General features: G+C 38.7%; 1 long non-coding RNA gene across 3 annotated transcripts; it reads right to left on the bottom strand.

Annotated features, from left to right (window-relative positions):
* Positions 1–3,417: 3,417 nt before the first annotated feature.
* Positions 3,418–9,122, bottom strand: LOC138724093 (uncharacterized). Of its 3 annotated transcripts, XR_011337975.1 has the most exons (4): positions 8,547–9,122; positions 5,597–5,683; positions 5,238–5,344; positions 3,418–3,466 (listed from the first exon to the last, which is right to left on the bottom strand). It is a non-coding gene; the product is annotated as an uncharacterized lncRNA (long non-coding RNA). The 3 variants fall into 3 exon arrangements; XR_011337974.1 differs by lacking the exon at positions 5,597–5,683; XR_011337976.1 differs by lacking the exon at positions 5,597–5,683 and having other exon boundaries at positions 3,418–3,460.
* Positions 9,123–18,326: the final 9,204 nt, after the last annotated feature.

Raw genomic sequence — 18,326 nt, 5'->3', positions numbered from 1 at the left:
ACATCAGTTCAGAACAGTGATCTGATATATGATTTGATAAAAAACCTGTAAAGCCAACATCATTAAACAGAGTTTTGGAATACAAGATCTTTTTTTTTTAAGTAGGAAGCTGAAATTTCCATGCCAATCTTTGCTATTTTGGCCAAGAATTAAATGTGGTACCTATTTGATGTAAACACATGACATCTAGGGCTCATCTTGTAGGCTTGTAACCCAGAACAACGTCTGTTTTGTTGTATGTTTGTTGGACTTCTCTGAAGGTTACTTGCCTGCAAATGCAGAAGTATGAAGCAGATAGGGTTCTTGGCACCTTCCTCACCCCTATTTCTCCTTGCCAGCTCAGGACACCATCTTTCTGAAACGTAGCTTTTCACATAATAGAAATTTTACTAAGCTGTAGCAAAACCAGCGTGTTTATATGTGGTATCCAAAGCTCCATGTCTGTTACAAATCCCTGAATCAAGTGACAAAAAGCAGAAGGGGAGGTGGCTTAGTCTTCACAAATTCTTAAATATCTTTCTTCACTGGATTTGTAATGTCATTTTCTATGTCCTTATTTCTATAACACCTTTCTTTCCTACTGAATTATTTGGTTCTCCTGATTCCTAGTTTGAATATCAAGTTCCTCACTGTTTAGATCCTTGAACGTACCTTCTTTCTGCATATCATTCATTTGGGGAAATAGTCTTATATCTGGCTGCTCTTTGATATATGGTACAGCCCTCCACAGATTTCCTTGGAGAAGCAAGCAGCTCTGCACGTGAGAACACTTGGCTTTTGAAGTTTCAAACTTGCCTTTGGAACCATCAGGTTTGAGTATTCTTCACCAGGAGTAATATCATATGGGAATAATAGAAGTGGGAACTGTATCCAATTATTTTCATCACAGCATAGCAGGGTGACAGCTTCTAGACACTTGCAAAAGAATATATGGCTAAAGCAGGGGATAGAAATGCACAGCTAGCTCATTGATTCACTTTCATGTCAGAACAACAGAACGTTCTTATCCCCAGACCAGGAGTTTACAAAGTATTTCAAACTTTTCATGACAACTACAGTCAGGATCAAAGAGTTTTGAAGAACAAAACCCTAGGGATAACCTTGTTCCAGAAAAAACTCAAACCAGGCATTATGGAGAACTGTTCTTAATAGGTGTCCATACAGTGAGTTTAATTAGAGTTCTTGGAAAGATACAAAGTGGAAGCTATCCTGTGCAAGATCTTTTTCTTCTGAATTAGTAGTGGTTTATCCCTTTCCTCTGTAACCAACCTCGCATCTGTACTTCTGCACAATGAGGAGGATGGAGTGGAGCTGAAGCTCTTCGTCTATTTCTTTTCATTTGCCAGCCTGCCACAGAGACTATGAAGATGAATGGTTCCTTCCTATTTTGGGCCAGTACCCTGAGTTAGTCCCAAATTCTTTGGGCTTTGGATAAAACCTGTGTCCATTATGCATATTAAGAACAAGATAAATGCATTAACTGCTTGTGAGACATGAGGGAGGGGTCATTAGGATTCATGCCATAGTAAAAATATAGATAAGTAGGAATAGCAATAATAATGTAATTACTAGAGTCTTACACTCTGTAGAAATTAGGCAGCATAAGAATCAGCATGTATAATACTCTGAGTTCATGCCTATCTATAAAACAAAGATAAATTACAGTTCTTCATGATAAAACCACAGTTTACACCTTGATATGAGGAGCGGCTGAGAGAGCTGGGGTTGTTTAGCCTGGAGAAGAGGAGGCTGAGGGGTGACCTCATTGCTCTCTACAACTACCTGAAAGGAGGTTGTAGAGAGGAGGGTGCTGGCCTCTTCTCCCAAGTGACAGGGGACAGGACAAGAGGGAATGGCCTCAAGCTCCGCCAGGGGAGGTTTAGGCTAGACGTTAGGAAAAAATTCTTTACAGAAAGGGTCATTGGGCACTGGAACAGGCTGCCCAGGGAGGTGGTTGAGTCACCTTCCCTGGAGGCGTTTAAGGCACGGGTGGACGAGATGCTGAGGGATATGGTTTAGTGTTTGGTAGGAACGGTTGGACTCGGTGATCCGGTGGGTCTCTTCCAACCTGGTTATTCTGTGATTCTGTGATTCTGTGATTTACTCAACTGAATTCTGATTATATGGGCGCATGGTCCTGAAATGTTTAGTGTTATATTGCTCTGTGCAAGAAGTAGTTAAATCTTGTTACAAATAAGTAAAGATAAACCAAAAAAAAAATGTCATTCATACAAACTTCAGAGCACTTAATCTAACTAATGGGCTGATGGGGTCTATAGGCAAATAGAGAATTTCTGTCCATCACTCATCTTGGAGGAACAGGAACCTTCTCACTCTTTTCCTCTGCTTTTCTTTCATCTGCTGTAAAGAAAACATGAATGGAACGGGGATATTGTCTGTTCAGACTACTTCAACTATAGGCCTTTTCTTGATGCTTAAGGGCTCATAAAGCACTGTGCCTGATTTCCAGCTTTTCACAACAGAAGATGCAGAATTGGCATCTTTTGCCAATGTTGGATGAGTTGTTCATGTTTAACAATTTATTGGGGTCAAGTAAAGAATTCTAAAGGGTTTTGTTTATGTTGCAATAAAAAAAACTTGTGAAGAAAAGACCTCTGCAAGCGTACAACTGAGATTCACATACAGTTGAAATATCAGAAGTTTAAACACAGTTTGTGTCTCAATTTAAGGGCACATTGAGAAAAGCTTTGTAAAAATTGATCAGATAAGAATCTAGATAAGAATCCCACATAGATTTAGTAATACAGGGTAGAGTCTGTTTGCACAGCAAATTCTCCTATTTGCACAGCAAAGTATGGTGTAGTTACTGAGATTATGGAATCAATGGAGTCCCTACATTTTTCATCATTTTTCCTGCTTTGACAGGATTTTGCCTTTCTGATTCTTAGTGTTAATGGTTCTAGAAGAGATTCAAAGTTGCTAGTAAGATCATCAGGACCCACACTTGCACAGCTGATGGAGAAGTACTTCACATAGGAAATAGCAGATGCTAACTACGCGAGTGAAAGCACAGACAATAATGAATAAAGTGGCCTCGAAGTGACCTCTGGTGGACAAGAACAGTGTTAAATTTGTTTGGCTTGTATTTCTCGAGAGAGTAGTTTACCCATTTAGCAGTTTACATTCATTCAGCTAGATATTGTCTAATATTATACAATAATTAAACGCATTTTCCACTTTAATCAGAAGTATTTAATGCAAAAATTTGGCAACTAATGCCAGAAGGGTAAGGTTTTGAATCATAAACTGCAAAAGCCTCTGTAGCTAAAGGGATTACTGATTACTGCATATATACCATCAACAAAGGGAAGCTAAGGCAAAATTTCAGGTGATAGAAAACTCACAGTTTCAAAGGGAATGGAGTGGTCCTTTGAGACCTTTTCCATGTCAATTGTTCAGAAACAACCAGCATTTCCCAGGTCTGGTGGGGTGGTGGAATCTGTTGCTCCCAGCACATGCAGGGTGAACACAACCACTGTACTCAATCATAAGAAATTTTATAGCTATGTACTACAGTACAGAATATCCCCAAAGATGTTATCCTATTCCAAACTAATATCTTTTAAAAAGAATTGTAGGTTTGGGAATTAGTTTTGATCTCGTCTTGAAGAGGCTCCCAATGCTGCGTTTTGGGGCCTGTGTTTACAGAGTGTGTGTACAGTCTAAGAGACCACTATGCAGATCGATGTAGGACCACAAACTTTCTTTTGGTAATTAGATTTGTTTTCCCTTCCTACTGTTTCCTAATTTTCACCTGGAGGTAGAATTCCAGTAGCTTCTAGCCAGGATCTAACAATAGACGTGGTGTATGTTTTGCTGCACAGAAATAATGCACTGAAATTTTTCCCAAGGAAAACCAGTCTGTCTTGGCAACAGTTGTCCTGGTAACTAAGTCTCCTTGCAGAGGATGATGGCCAGTGATCTGTTGAAATCCATCTGTGAGTCATTTTTCTCAGAGACCAGAGGAAACAGGGAATAGAGCTGCAGAGCTCCCACAGTTTAGCTTTCCTCCCTCCCTCTTGTTAATAGGGACTTTCCACCAGCCAAAGAGGTTAACTGAAATTCTGTCTCTTCAACACGGAACCAGGCTGTATTAATTACAAGGCATATTAATAGATATCATTCCTACAGACACCTATTTTTTTTTTTTAGCTAGTCATTTTAAAGACTGGCTTACTCTCCATCAGGAAAGGAAAAATGCCCTAGAAAACTCACATCAGAATGTAAGTCATCACAACCATGACTGTACTAAGCAGAGCACAGATAAAAATGGCAGAGCACATTTCTGTCTAAGTTGCTTTTCAGAACACAATGTGGAAGCTTTGAAGAGCTATACAGCTTTTGATTTCATATTTTATGTGGAGGTGCTCATTAGGGCTAACACTGCTCCAGAAAGTCTGTGCTGGACTTGCAACTGCACAACCCCAGATCTGAGCCTAAGTGAAACCTAAGGCTCATAACAAGGAGCTCCAATTGTTGTCTTTTGCCTTGGAGAATGTTCCTATGGTCAGCTCTCCCTGATTGCCTGTTATGACTTGATTGCTCTTGCTGCTAAAAGTGGCATTTCTGCAGGTGAATATCACTCTGGGACAAAGCTTGTGCTGCATTAATTGCTGCTCTGGCCCTAGAGAGCATTGCCTAGCAGTCACTGAAATGGACAGAAACACAAAAATGAAACAGTCTCCTTTTCAGCACCATTTCCATGCACAAACCAGGTATAAAAGCACAGCCTGTGAAGCCTCACTTCCCAATGAAACCCTGCTGTCCCCTTTTCCCTTTACACTCCCAAGCCTGAGAGGCCCAAAAACCAGTTTGCCTCAACACCCCCGGAAGTGTCTGAAACCTTCCATGAGGTGAGCCTCACCTGGGCACAGCCACAGGGCTCTTGCACCAGGACAGGGCTGCAGGGATGGCAGCTTTTCTTCACAGGGAGGATAAGCAACCCTTTGGCTGCAGAGCTGGTGGTGCCCAGCCAGCTCACAGACTGGCATTCCCTTGAAATCCTGGTGCCTGGGCAAAGCCATGGAACAGAAAATGAGCCATTTCATTTACATGGGCTTGTCGGCCTTGTCTCTCTCAAAGGACATCTGTGACTGGAGGTACTGGGCAAGTGAATATCAAGCAAGGGGTTGGGTGGTGAGCAGAAACTTAAGCTGGAACAATTTGCAATGATTCATTTAGAAGAAACAATCATTTAGAAGAAACAAGAGAAGTACCTGAGTCCGTTCCAGCTCAAAAAGGCCATTGTGAGGGTAAGCAAGGCTGCACCAGCACATCTGCATCCAGAAATAGCAGGGTTTCCAGAAGTTTCTCAGAATCTGGTCTGAAAGAAACATTCCTGTTTCAGAAAGCATGACTTTGCAATACAATTATTTCCTCCTGGAATATTTCTCATGGTTTATTCTGTTTCTTTAATCTGAATGATGCCATTCTAGGCATACTATTATTTATTTTGTCATGAATACTTGTACACAGGCATTGCCATATAGGAGGAATGCAAAAGAGTTTATTAGATGACAGCACAACCACTACATAAGTTAATATTTGCTCAAGATCGGAAAATGTTTTTCATCACCTTGCACCTCTCTTTTGATTACCTGCACAGTAAACTCAAACACAGTAAATGTTGCAGGAGGCTATCAAGTGGGTGGACTCCCAGAGCCTTTCAAAGAGAGGAAAAAAGCACTTCAAGCAATAAATCACACACCCTGAAAATTGCATAGCAAGTACTTAGAGATACGCAAAATTCTACTTCTAACCTAAACAAGTAAACAACTTGAAAAAAAATGGCTCAGATATAAAAATTATGAGCTGACTACAAATCAACTGCAAACACATTAAAGGCCTATATTTGTTTAAATACATTATTCATGAGAAATAGTTTGAGCTGTAGTTGTATGCAATTTACGTTGCATAAACTTAAGCAAATACTTGTAACCAAAACCTGATTTAAAGAATTAATGAGCAATCGCTAAATAAAATTCTATTACTAAATAAATTCCTACCTGTTTTGCAAAGCCATATGCTTCCTTGAGCATCTATTCCAATACTTCTATTAACAGCCAAGCCCTGTAACGTTGAGTAGTGAGAAGCACTTCAGCCCTGATCAAGCACTTGTTAAACAGGACTGGTGAGAGGCGAAGGAGGAAAAAACATTGTTTTTGAAATGTTCTTTAAGTATTTAGGGTTCAACGTCAACCCCAGGTATGTTTATGCTAAACAGCTAAATTTCTTCTCTAGGAACAATATTTTCAGAATATTTCATAAGCAAATTAAAAGAGGGGGGAATGCACATTTTTCACCTCTGCTAAAGCACTTGCAGAGGTCCGTTGCTGCACTCCTTTGGACATCAAATTTAGCAACGAACATCTTGGGCTAGGAGGTGCTGCAATATTATGTGGTACATCTACACAGTTTGAATTATGTATCATATCGGCAGCACTATCACACTTTTTAGTACCTATCAGCAATTGAGAAATTCAGATTCCATATGCCTTTTAGACAGCTGTCTCAAGGACTTTTTCTACAGGCTCTGCCAGAACTATGTCATTTTCAGTATAAAGATGTTTTCAGCAGTTAGCCATTATTACCAGTTGGATGGATGTGCAAATAAGTATAATCTCACAGAATCATAGAACGGTTTGGGTCAGAAATGACCTTAAAGCCATCCAGTTCCAATCCAGCAGACAGTTTCTGTTTGTCTAAAAGTGATAAGAAGGGCACAATACAGGAAAATTAATTTTCACGGATGACAAAAGGAATACGGGAAAAAAAGTCACGTTGCTGATGAACTTCAATATGGAATCCAAGTGGAACTGTTAAAATAGTGACTTTGTTACTGTGATACAGTACAGCCATAGTGGACTTGTCATGTATGCAATATAAGCCAAAACATTACTTATATATGATACACTGATAACATAGAAAGCAACATGCGCATTTTACCAAGTGACAAACAACCCAGAGCAGGTAGATTAGAGAGTCAGAAATTACTAGCAGCATCCATCTTCTCACTCACACGTATTGTCCATTACTTTCTATTTGTTTCTGTTGTATTCTGGTCTGAGTTACAGGATTCTATTGTTTACATTCCTAAGTATTTCTCCTGCCTGTATTTCATCATCATGATGGTTATGCTATTTAGTCTATAGCACTGCTGGCTGCTGGCTGCCCAGTAGCTCGAAGTCTCAAGTCACCTTCAAAAATACCACTTTTGAATGTTTTTCCACCAGCAATCATGCCTTTTGAGAATATGAGAATGAGGAGGACCCAGAAGCACAATACATCAAAATTACTTTCAGCACAGCACGGCAGAGTGGCAGCTTCTAGAAGCCCACTGAGCAAGGCCACATCATTTCCCTGAGTGACCTACGTGTGAAAGCACTGCATATAAATTCATAGCTAATCTGCCATTTCACTTTGATGTCAGTTCAGCTGAATACTGGCATTCCAAATAAAGTTTAAATGGGTTCCTAGCTCTGTAGCTCTCTGAAAGATTGAGGGGGTTCAAGATCAAAAGGGTCATGGAACAAGAATCCCTTTGAGACAGACTTTATGTTGCACTGGTGTTACTGAGATCCTGGAGAATACTTCAATCAGATCCCTAAGGAAGATGCAGTAACTCTGGGAACCGCTTTTTTTTTCTTGGAGCAGTGTTGTATTTCTTGCACACACTAATGTGCTGTTGTTTATGCTATTTGCACATCACCACCAGCCACACAACAGCTTGGCTATATATGTCTCAGCTGAGGACAACCCAAAACTTGCAACCCTATAAGTGTCCAAATCACTTGTAAATCCAATCTCAATCTGATTCACCTTTCAAAAAATGTATCTGTATGAGTGTAGTGACTAAAAGAAGCTACTGTACCTATGCTACAGAACCTTCTCCTATGTAAACAAGGACGTTATCTCACTCTGAAAAAAGGAAGAGGATCTTTTTTCCCCCACTTTTACAACATGTTTGTTTACCTTACAAGCCTTCTGCCTATAACAATAGACCGCTCGTTATGTCTTTTGTTTTTTTTATGAAAAGGCTGAACTATGTCACCCAGCTTATCTAATGTCTCTGTACACGGCCCTTTTTGGTCCACACTGTCCATTTTTTTCCAAGAAGATCCTCAGCACTTCATGATCCAATGAGTTGGATCAGGGAAGCTGAAGAGAATGAATTGAAGAGAAACAGTGCAAATAAAGCAAATCATTACTTTAGTCTCAGAGCTTTGTAAATATTTGCAAATTGCTCTTAAGACCACTAGACACAGGCTGTAACAACTAAAAGGAAACCTTAATCTTTTACTACAAATGCAAAATACCAGATTTGATCCTTATGGACCTTAACTGGAATTTCAGAACTGAATATATTGAAAAAGTTTAGACGTTTGCATGTATATCCATCTTGAATAAATTCCTACAGTTGCTTGAGTAATGGTTTTTTTAAGTTTCCTTTTGTACTTCGTAAAATTATTTAAGAGGGAAAGAGATATTGCTTTCTGTGCAAGTTTGTCCTGCATTTGTAAAGTTACTTGATGGGAGGGGAGGTGCAATAGTGAAGAGTCTTCAGTGCTACATGGTGGATTTCTTCTTTCATCATCAGAAAATGTACACAGTAGTCAAATTTCCACATACACTAAGCAACCGCACTGACCTAGATATACTGGAAATATACAAATCATCATTTCAGTAGAAAATTCAGTTTCTATTCTGAAATTACAACCATCACTAAACCCTAAACCTGAATTCATAAAGAAGAGCTTCAGTGGTAAATAGCAATTGCTATGTGTTATTTTGTGGAATCACAAATTTTACTACCTTACTTAATTTTAGAATGTATTGAATATATTGGAAAATGTGAAATGATGATATTCTATTTATAGCAGTGCCATGATGATGAATTAGCATTACTGTAAGGTCAAGTAATTACAGTGAGTTAATATTGGCCTTATTAGCAGCATGTCTTGACTTTATTACTATCTAAGCTGGGAGGTTTCTCCAGCAGGAAAACAGCTGCTGTTTTATCTTGGTCTGCCTACCTTCTTTAGTATCCTCCTCACCATTGCTGCAGATCTCAGGAATTCTGCAAGGAACAAAAGTGTAAAAATTCTTCTGCCTTAAGGTTTGCTCTAAAGGCACTATTTTTCTACCATTCCTTCTGCCAGAGAGATGGATTATGTGACCTTTCACAACTTTCAGCAGCCTTCTGTTCCATACATTTTTTTTTTCCATTGGTTTAATGCCTTAATAATATTGTCCTGCAAGCAGCATCAATTTATGAACATTCAATCTCTTATGGCACTTATGTTTGCATTAGAGTTACTTTTCTTAACTTGGTGGTGGGAAATTTTCAGACCATCCCTGAAGTTCAACTTAAAATTCTTTCCTTTAGCCTTCTAGAAATGTCAGTTATGATTTAGGGATTGCACTAGGACGGAAGGATGTGAAACTGGTAGCAGCAGAATCATTCTACCATTTAGTTGCAGTCTTTATGCGAAGTACACATTTCAGTACTACAGAAAAGTTAAAGGCATGCTAAACATCTACAGTAGGAATTATTTGCAAACATACATACAAATGTTTCAGCACTCATTCAGACATTTTTATTCTTTCTTACAGGTTCCATTAAATCAAAAATATTTGAATACTTACTCATGTTTGAAAATTCCTTACTTTATGTATGTACAAAGAGTCACTGTTGGACTTACCCTCTAATTTGAAGTAAAATGGCTGCACATTTTTAACATTTGAACACTCCTACTCACATCCTGTCATTTCCACGCTACAGAGCTATTTGTGCAACCACAATCTTTAAGGAGGCAGTTACTTTTAAGAAAGTGAATTGCTGTATTTGCAGCCTCATGCACATGCTTTAAGCCCACAGGTTTTGTAATATTTACGCTCTGCAGTCACAAATGCACTCTTGTCTCACTGATAATTTTGCACCAGACCTAACAGTCACTTATGTCTCAAGTTTTCTGTATTAAAAGCATAAATTCAGAACTTCGATTTGCATTGCTGTCAGGAAAGGAGGAGAATTAAAATCCAGCGCTAGTGTTCAAAATAAGATATGGGCCCATCTTGCAATGACTGCATAAGAAGAGCTCCATGTTTAATATCCAAGATGTAAATGCTTTAAGGAAACAAAACTTTGGCAAATTCTGTACCGCTTCATCTTCAAAGTACATAATTGAGAGAGACATGAAAGAGAGAAGTCATTTGGAATTTGTGTTTTAAAGAAACCTTAACATAAACTCTTCCTTTAGAATCTGGCACTTTATACATATACATGGATTAAGTGACATAAGCTTTGGCTTCTCAGCTGTGCCAGTTTACAGTACGCAGGAATGACACCTACTGTGCTTGAAGCTATGACCACAAGAGAGATCACAAACAATGCAAAGTTCAGCGTTGACACAGTAAAAGAGGAAACAGCCCACTGAACGGAGTGCAGCTTCATCTGCTGCAGGTTGTCTTCATGATTCATTTTATGTCAACCATACACACACCTAGCTTTTCAGTAATGAAGACCAATTATTTCAAAGGTCACAGAATCTTCTAAAAATTGTCCTCAGTACAACGCACTTCAACAGATGTGGTTTTGCTACTCTTCACTTAAACTAGTTCTTTTATTGCTATCCTCTTTCTGCATAAAACATGGATTACTCTGGGACTGAACAAGGTGCCCCATGCCTGTTGTCTCCTTCTCCTCCTCCTCCTTCCTTTCACACTCCATTGTAAAGATGCACAAAGATTAAGAAAAGATAAATACAATGCATGAATAGGTGTATATATATTAATATATGAAAGTGTATATAGATATTGAAGCAAGTTCCTAGAAGACTTGTACTTTGACAGAATCTCATTACTCTACGATATCACAAGGGCTGAACCTCAGAGACTTTAACACTGTTCTGGTCAAATGTATCCCTGTTGGAACTGTTCCTATACTTTTCAGTCTCTGACAGACTTTAAGAAATCTTAATTCCATAGCTTTCCAAATACAAGGCAACCTCACCAAGAGTAGTAATTAGGAAATGAGGAAATTGAATTCTTTCAGAAAACATACTTCAGAAGGAACACAGGAGGGCAAACACATCTCAAATCTTTTCTTAAAGTCTAAGAGAAAGACCATCAAATTGCTATTTCCAGTTTTCAATAGATATATAGAGATTACGGATTGTTGCTACCAATTGCATGGAAAGGACACTGCCTTTCAACTCTTTTTTTTCCTTCCAGCAGAGATTGACAAAAGCAAAAAGTTCACTTAAGGCAAGTAAAAGTGTTCTTTCTTCCAGGCAGAGAGAGAAAGAAAGAGGCAGATACCTACAGATGACAGTTCATCCTACTGAAATAGCTCACAGATATTGGCTCACTAAGCCATACTGAGGGCAGGAACTTAAGGGCAAGGCCCATACTCGTAGATGAGAAGGTCGCAAGTTACTCACTAGCTTTACCTCCAACATCTGATAAACCCACTCTTGATCCCCTTCCCTCTAATCAAGGCCTCAGACTGAATAAGCCCCTTTCCATTGAACTCTTCCCATTGTCTCTTTCCCTCCCTCATATTTGACTGAAATTCCCCCTTATCCTGCATAGCCTGCACAGGGCTGGTATGTTACAGTATTTTGTTCAACCTTTTTCAAGTAATGCACATGATATTGCTGACTTTATTCAAAATTACTTGGGCTCAGTTACCCAACAAGGTCACACTTCCTACAGGTATTTTGGCTGTTGGTGAAGCACTTGTTATCATTCATTCAGTTCTAGCCTCACGCTTTTACTCACAGGATAGGCAGTATTTTGCTCAGTACTTCTACAACACTCTATCAGGTGCAGCTTTTTATCTAAAAAAAGGATTTAACTTATATTTTTATTTAACATGCCATTTTTTCCCCATGGCTGCAAATTAAGGGAAGTCCTAGTGATATGTGATGGACCATTACCCACAAAAAGTCATCACCAGGGTTCCACTTCAAGACAAACCTGATGAGATGAATTGGATAAAGTAATCCCCCAGGTTAAACATTTCAGTACAAATAACTGGAAACAAGGTATTCTACTGCCTTCTGATGACTGTAACTTCCATCTGTGCCTTGCTGAATTCTGGCAGCAGGCAGGATTGCTTATTCTTGTTCCACCAGCAGAAAAACTTTGTTATCTTATGACCTGCTTACCTATAGGGATACATGGCATCAAATAAGAACTGGACGAATTTGTGGTGTAGGATATTTAGGTTTTGGTTCAGCACATATCACTGCCTCTTTAATCAAATGTGCATTATTACCCTAATGCACTGGTAAAATTGAGCATTTTCTGTTTAGCAAACAGGAATGGTGTTTCTACTGTCTTATGACAATAGTACAGATGAATTAAACACAATGCATTAAGTGAAATATGTTCCAGCCAAAGCATAATATATGATACAATATTCATGCTTACCTGCTACATCATGAATCACCAGCTGTAACTCCTTTTGAAAATATTAGCTCATGCTTTGTTACTTCAAGTGAAATGTACTTTGAGACGTACTTTAATGGCTGAAGATTTTACATGCCACTTCAGTATATGCAATCCAGATTTTCATTATGTCCTTTAATTATGGGATTAATCTTCAAAGCATTATGGAGTACATTTGCAAAGTCACAGAGAGAATAAAAGGATTATAGAGGATAACATCCATACAGAGCATAATAGATACCAATGGTATAAGTGAGTGGGATAATAAAAAAGTACATATGCTAAGGCTATATTTGTACATCAGGATTACATGGCATATGAATGAAGGAAACGTGATTTTTCAGTCCCTTTACACCTGCTAAATGTAGTGAGCCAGCTGTTTGTACTAGGCTATTCTAATATTTTATAGTCATCTCTTTTCTGAAACTGTGTTATATTTGCCAGTTGCAGTCATCCTCAGTAGGGGAGCTTCAATATATCATAAGCCTTTTCAATTACAGTTCCTTTATCAATTGTATCAGAAGGTGGGAACAACCCATTTACTGTAGCATCCCTCACAATGTTATTAGACTATTAAGTTAAAATATCTTCCTTTTCATTCACTCTTTTAATGAGCTCTTCCAGACAACTGCTACAGAGGTTTGTTCTTGCTTCGGCTTTGTATAGGCTTAAAGAAGTACCATGTGATTGAGAATCAGTCCTCATCCATGCTCATCTTGGCCTCCTCCAGTGGAAGAAATGTCATTTTATAATTTAATCTCAAAACCAGATCAAAATGGTTTGGGCTTTGCCACAAAAAATGTGAGATGCTGGAATATTTGTTACAATATTTCCATTTGACATTTAAAAAATATATATGTAGTTAAAATCAACTGGATTTGTAGTTGACAAAGAAAAGAGACAAGTCGCTACTGGACTGCCTGAATTTTATGTCGTGATATAAATGATCTAACTCTAAAGTAAACAAGACTGTTGTCTCTTCATTAGCAAGACTCCTCTTACTTCTGTAACACTGCAAAGGGGCATTTTGACTTAAGAACCTGCAATTACGTTATGTAGGATTCTTCTTTATTTACATGAAAATTTTTTTTTCATGAAAATCTTTTTTTTCATGAAAAAGCAAACCAGTCAATCTTCTGACATGAAATCTGACAAAAAAGTGTGAGGAACACTGGGCATAAGTTATTTGAGGATATTGGTTAATTTTTCTCTGATGGAATTAATATCTATGCAGATAATTAGCATAAAATATATATGCAATACTTATCTAAAATAAATTTCTCATTGGCCGTATGTCTAGCTATGCACCTCATGCAGGATATATACCTGACAGGAATATTTCCTTTATGTACACATATCAGCTCATTATTTTCCCTCTTAGACATAAAAAATTATGACATACCCAAAAGCTCATGATATTACTTTCAAAGTTAAAATAATTTTCTAAAACCAAACCCACTTCCCCTCTTTGATTAATTTTCTGTCTTTTAGACTTGTAAACCTCCACAGTGCTCTGAAGTCCAATTTTCATGTTTACATGCACCACATTACAGAAGAAATCTTGGAAAATGAGTAGTGTAGGAGACTAAATGTTGACTAAGCCTTGAGCACCACAATTCAGAGAGGCAGCCTGGGTAGGCAGGAAGGAATATCTTGTATTTAATGCAATATTGCCTGCTTTCAGTACTAATGAAATAGGTGATAGAGACATCCTCAGTCCTCCCTGAGTGCAGCAGAAGGCTTCTGGCTGGAGACCTAAGGCTCTTTGTGGCTCTGGTACAGACTCCAAGTGACTTGAGGAAGATCAGCAGCTACTCAGCAGTAACCACTGCAAAAGCTGCTTTGTGCTACTGAGATAAAAATGTGCTGCTGTACCCCTACGTCAGTGTTCCAGTTGCTCAAACACAAGGAGACACGAAAAGATCAGAATGATATTTGTTAAAAACTGAGGAACCAACCAATCTGCCCATTAGGGAAACTAATTCAGGAAAATAATGGCTTTTATTCATTCCTTGAAAACCAAATCCAACAGATGTGCTCTGCTGTGACACTACTGTTATGCAGAATTTCCTAGCTGACAAAATAATTATGTCCACTAACAGGTTGCCAATGTCTGTACTGAAGAACGTGTTGGATACAAAACTCTCCTTGGAGACCTCTTAGGTACTTTTGATGTTCTGTGTCAAATCCTATCTGATGATGTGTGATCTAGCAGAAGTCAAAAAGGTCAAATTTCCCACCCTTCTTGCAGTAATTCCCTTAATTGTTTCCTAATAATCTGTGTTCATCTAAATATAAAAATAACATATTCAGTTTCTATCCGATTGTTTTTCTACGTCCTCCTCTTTGCCTCAGTTTGGAATGAGATAACTGTTAGGAAACTGTAGTGCCTGAAATCATTCTCTCCATTTCCTGAGCATTTCAAAAGCTACAAAGTTGTGAGGTTATGCCAAGTCTCTAGACCTGTCTTTTAGCCAAAAATTTTGGAGCAGAAAATAAAACTGATAGAAATATTAGCTAGGTCTCACTGCAAATACAGTCTTTTCCCTAATATTTGTTCCCTTATTTTTTCATTGTCAGACAAAATAAGAACCTAAACACGAGTTTCTGATATTACAAGGACTCAAAAAAATAACAGTGCTGGTCATCGACTAAGTGGCAAATTAGTAATTTCTGAGCCCAGTTCAAGTAATATCAATCTAACACTGAGCATTACATGGCTACAAGAATAACACAAACCAAACTTTACAATTTAGTTTCTATCTATATACATTACCATATCAATATCAGAAAACAAAAATTTGTAACTCAAGCTGTCTTCCTTAGATACACCTTACTACATGACACTAAAGAGGTTGTAGTTTAAATTACTATAATTAAATTACCATAACACAATTATCATAGATTGGCACTTGTATCACAAAAATAGAATTTGAATTGAATTTTGAATAGTAGTGAAAGAAATGGTACTGCTGGCCAATTTTAGCTATTATTCTAGCTACTTGGTTAAGAAAGACATCATCTGTTACTTAGTACACTGCATTTAATAAAAATCAATGAACAAAACTAGAAAACTGATGTAATCACAAGAGGGAAGAATATCTGAATGCTTTTGCATCCAAAATTATGTGTACACATATACTAACAAACTCTGCCAAAGGACTGCAGATGAGTATTCTGGAAAATTATGCTTGCTCTGATCTGTTCTCTTAATCATCAGGCTGAGACAGTTAGGGTTGTTCAGCCTGCAGAAGAGAAGGCTCTGTGGAGATCTTATATAATCTCTCAAGTACCTGAAGGAGGCCTACAGGAAAGGTGGGGAGAGACTGACCACAAGGGCTTGTAGCTATAGGACTTGGGGCAATGAGTATAAACTGGAGAGGGGCAAATTTAAACTAGATATAAGGAAGAATTTCTCCACTATTAGACTGGGGAGTCACTGTCACAGGTTTCCCAGGGAAGTTGTGGCTGCCTTGCCCCTGGAGGTGTTCAAGGCTGGGTTGGATGGGGCTCTGAGCAACCTGATTTAGTGGGAGGTGTCCCTGCCCACGGCAGGGGGGTCGTGACTAAATGACCTTTAAGGTCTCTTCCCCACCAAACTGTTCTATGATTCATCCTCAAGTTTTCACCAAGAACAGTCTGTATAGTTTCAAAAGACAACTAGAAAATAAAAATATTGTGGTAACAACAAAGAAATGGTATTGCAGTATGGCATTCATCCAAAACCACTCAATTTTCTTGCTCCTATAGACCCCAAATTCTATGGAAACCAGTTCTGTTTTCATTTGTGTTCAGTACAATAAGTATGCGTACAAACATATATGCATGTCCGTGGGGGGGGGAGTAGCATGTGCGTGTGTTGTCTGAGAGAAAACTGACCTAGGCCGATTCAGAGCTAGAATTTGACTTGGTCTGCGCGTTGCCTTGCATGTTTGGCTTCCTCGAACGTGGAAGGAAACCTTGTGATTTTGAAATAAAGTTAATTACAGCATGTCTTCTTCTAGTGTATCCTAGTGCATCTAGTTTGAGACTTGCTGTGGTGTTAGATCCTCTTAATAATTTGCTTTTCTTTTTTAAAATCGCTCCAGGCTGCAATGTGGAAAACTCAAGACAAGTGTGTAGTGCAGTAACCCTGAAAACTCCTCACAAACAGGGAAAGGACACAAACTGCAAAATAAAAATGATCTTGTGCCACCCAGATAGAACTGCCTCGTTTACCACCAGCGTCCGATCAGGAGATCATTTCATTGGGCACTGGAACAGGCTGCCCAGGGAGGTGGTTGAGTCACCTTCCCTGGAGGTGTTTAAGGCACGGGTGGACCAGGTGCTAAGGGGCATGGGTTAGTGTTTGATAGGAATGGCTGGACTTGATGATCCGGTGGGTCTCTTCCAACCTGGTGATTCTATGATTCTATGATTCTATGTAGTGTGAACAGAAAAAAGTAGGGTGGCTGTAAAAATGAGAGAAGGTCTAACATCATCCAGAAAGCATCTCTCATCTGCTGACCTAGAATCAGCTCAATCAGAACCATAGAACAGTTCTAGAGAGAAATATTCAGAGCCTGGCAGTGGTTTTGTGTCTTCCTCTTTATCTAAAATATTACACAAGTCCTCTTTAAAACTTGTCTTTAAGTTGCTTCTGTATTTTCTAACTGGCAAGCAGAGGTGATCGTGGACAGAAAATATATCAAGAAAAAGCAGGAAACTGGCATTAATTGTAAAGGTCAAGAATATATTACTTCATATCTAAATCCCTCATTGTCTTGACATAAATATAAATTGTTCTGCATTTTGGAGCCAAGGATTTTAAAGTACTAGCTCCAGGTAATTGTGAAAAGAGAAGGAGAACACTAAAGCAAATGTCATTATATTGATACTGTCTTGTTTACTAGTAGAATCATAGAATCATTGATACTGGAAAAGACCTTGGAGATCAGCAAGTCCAACTGTCAGCACAATACCACCGTGTCTACTAAACCATGTCCTGAAGAACTACATCTACACACTTTTTTGAACACCTCCAGGGATCAAGACTCCACCACTTCCCTGGGCAGCCTCTTCCAATGCTTCACCGTTCTCTCAGTAATGAAATTTTTCCTCATATTCAAGCTAAACCTCACCTGGCACAGCTTGAGGCCATTTCATCTCATCCTACGACATGTTTCTTGGGAGATGAGACCAGTACCCCGTTCGCTACAACTTCCTTTTAGGTAGTTGTAGAGAGCAGTCAAGTCTTTTAGCCTTCTTTTCTCCAGGCTAAACAATCCCAGTTCCCTCAGGCAATCCTCATAAGACCTGTGCTCCAGATTCTTTACCAGCCTCATTGCCCTCCTCTGGATACACTCCAGCAGCTCAATATCGTTCCTGTATAGAGGGGCCTGAAACTGAACACAGTATTCAAGTTGTAGCCTCACTAGTATCTAAAGTTCCTATTGAAGCATGCTGGGATATGAACTGGATAAATGGTCAGGTACATTAGGAAAATTTGTAATTTCTACACATTAAGCAGTCTCCAAAACATCAGTTGCTGACAGTAAAGCTAAACACCTAAATTTTGTGTGTCTCTGTGTGTGTTTTTCCTTTGACTTGCCTTTATTTTCTGCAGTTTCTTCAGATATACTCTCTTGGGGCATTGTCCACATATTTCTGTAATTTGCACCCACACCCTCCCCAGCTTTTCCCACAGGCTTGTGCAGGCTGCCATGCTCTCCTGGTATGCCTTTTATGTGCTCTTCTTCAGTCTGGCCTTTAACATTAAACACAAGATTTATATATCTGTCACTTTTCAACCTTTAAAGAAATTTATCTCATAGCTTTCTCTCAAGGAGCAAAAGTACAGATGGGAATGCATA

This window comes from Phaenicophaeus curvirostris, chromosome 9 (assembly GCF_032191515.1).
Source record: "Phaenicophaeus curvirostris isolate KB17595 chromosome 9, BPBGC_Pcur_1.0, whole genome shotgun sequence".
Taxonomy (NCBI): domain Eukaryota; kingdom Metazoa; phylum Chordata; class Aves; order Cuculiformes; family Cuculidae; genus Phaenicophaeus; species Phaenicophaeus curvirostris.
Note: the sequence above shows the minus strand (reverse complement) of the source record. Positions and strands in the feature narration are given on the sequence as shown.